The sequence below is a fragment of the Nematolebias whitei genome, chromosome 1, assembly GCF_014905685.2.
Source record: "Nematolebias whitei isolate Nwh7 chromosome 1, NemWhi1, whole genome shotgun sequence".
In the NCBI taxonomy this organism is placed as follows: domain Eukaryota; kingdom Metazoa; phylum Chordata; class Actinopteri; order Cyprinodontiformes; family Rivulidae; genus Nematolebias; species Nematolebias whitei.
The window spans coordinates 76,089,922-76,092,452 of NC_056498.1; positions in this window are offsets into that span (position 1 = coordinate 76,089,922).

Below are 2,531 nucleotides of genomic sequence, written 5' to 3' on the forward strand. Positions count from 1 at the left end.
ACAGTTTCTGTCCATCTGGTCAGTTTTGACATAGGCCTAGTCCACTATAGTCCCCCCTTTGGAAATCATCGCCTGTCCATGGGGATGAATTCCAACCGTGAACTTACACCTTCAAGTGTCCTTGAGCTTGATGTAATCCAGCAAGGAAGACCAAAGTCAAAAGTAATCCAGCAAGGAAAACAAAAGTCAAAAGTAATCCAGCAAGGAAAACAAAGTCAAGGTAATTCCACAATGTTCTTGGTAATTCCATTGTATTGATGATAATTCCATAATGTTGTTGGTAATTCCATTGTAGCAATGCTTTAACCCCTTGGAAACAGAGTCTGTAATCCACTGGAAAAAGTCATATAATCCACAACGGTAAATCCACAACGATTGGAAGTGTTGATTAATCAGCATACAGAGGGGTACCCTTGGATTGAACTGAAGATGCGGCCACTGGATGAAGAGTGGAGACCAACGTCAGGATTGCAGGTCGCCTCCAGAGAAGGTCGTCTCCAGCGACGTCCAGCCTGTGCCGTTCTGGTTCAAATGTTTCATGCAATTATGTGGTTTAAGGTGGGCTTATGAAGGGGATTTTACATAAGGCCTTAAACTATATGCACCTGGTGTGTAAGCTATTATGGTTGGGAACAGCTACAACTACCAGTTAAGGGGTGGAACATGCTGAAAAAGGGTAACTACAGGGGTTTATACCTATAGAAAAGGGTTCCAAACTATTTTCCATTTCTAACTTGGTTTAAGTTAGCTTTACATGGTAAAATATAGTTTGGTGCAATTGTCTGTTGTCTTTTAGACGAACAACTTGATATTGGGTGTTTGGTTTCCCCATAAATGTTTTGGAAGTCAATGGCGAGACTTATCAAAAAGAATTAGCTATCCCCCCGAATAGAATTGTTCGAGTAGGTTCGGCTTAAGCGTTGTGAGATCAATGTAGATTATGGTACTTAAGGTAGCAATAATATACATTGACTCCGCAAAGATTGCAATTTAACGAATGAACTGCATGTTGGCATGGTTAAAGGCCTCTTAGTCTCTAACTTAACTACACAACAAAATTCATTCTTTCTTCAGAAACAATACCAAAATCAACTAAACAACGTTTCAACACCGACAAGAGTAGTGACTAAGCATCTAGAAACATTGTTTCACTGCTTCACCTCACCCTGGTTGCCAGATTCAGTCACGCTGTCCCGTTTATTTGTTTGTTTCTTTTTAGACCCGCGTGCGCGAGACATTATCATACTGAGGTGCACTGCATGGAGATCTTGTTGGACTCGGATTGACCGGAGGCCTCGGAACAGGGATATGAGTATCCCGCATAACACGAGGAATATCGTCATTAGCAGGGCTACGATTAACGTGTCTGCACTTGACCACGCATAGGCAATCGGTTGGATTGGGCTATTATTCTCGGACCTGAGAGACTTCAGAACTCGGTTTAACGGTTCCACGTCGACGACCTTAGTACCCTCGAACCGGATCCTTCCCAAGGTTCCGGGATCTATGTCTATAGTCATGTTTTCTAGGTACTCTGAGTCGTCCAGAGTTGTTTCCCATTGTCCCAGATCGAGGTGATAGAGCGTCAAATCACCATTGTGTATGGTTGTTCCCTGGGGAACACTGATCCACATTGTTTTGTCCGGTAAGGTCAGGGGTCTATTTGCTCCAGGCTGTTCGTAGGCCATGATCGCCTCTCTTTGGGGGGCGTTCACTAGCCAACGTGATCCAACGATTTCGGCCTTTGGGGTCTTAACCAGGTGTCGCGGCGTTATGGTCGTTGAGCACTTAGAATTTTCCGGAATAGGTGTCAATCCGCATATGCCCGCGGTTTTATTCCACATAAATGGTTTGCTCGGGCACAGATAGTGTATCTCCCGAGTGAGAACACACATGGCACAGATAGTGTATCTCCCGAGTGAGAACACACATCTGCAGGTTTGGAGCTAGGTAAACTGAGGGGTTGTCGTCGTGGTACGCAACCATCCTTGGTGTGTCAATTTGAACATGGTTTTCGCCGTGCCAATTGCCAACATTTACGACGTCCCTGAGTCTGTATATGCCGTTTGAGGGAATTATCGGTAGGTTGATAAGGAATGCCATTTCAAACGTCTTGTGATCGACGTAGATTGGGATCACGCTACCGAGAGTGTAAGCCAGGTGTGCCTGTGTTTGCGTAACTTTTTCGCGTGTAGCGGAGCTGAGGATGTCGTCCACCATCTGTAGCGAGACTAGATACGGTGGAATCCTACCGGTGGCTAGTGTATCAACCGACGAGCTGATATCTCTAAGCATGTCAGCAAAGATCCTATCCATCAGGTGTACGGCAGTGTAATCCATTTCAACCTTAAGAGTTAACTCATTTACCGCTTGTACGAGGGCTTTGATTTCCTGGGTGTGAGTATTCAGCACTAGAACAGTATCTTTCGCTGTTTCAGTCACTTGTCTCAGTTGAGTTTGTTGAAGGTCCATTAGTGCTCGGATTTTTGGGACCTCATTCTCTACTTCAGACACGTGTTGTTTTAGAGACG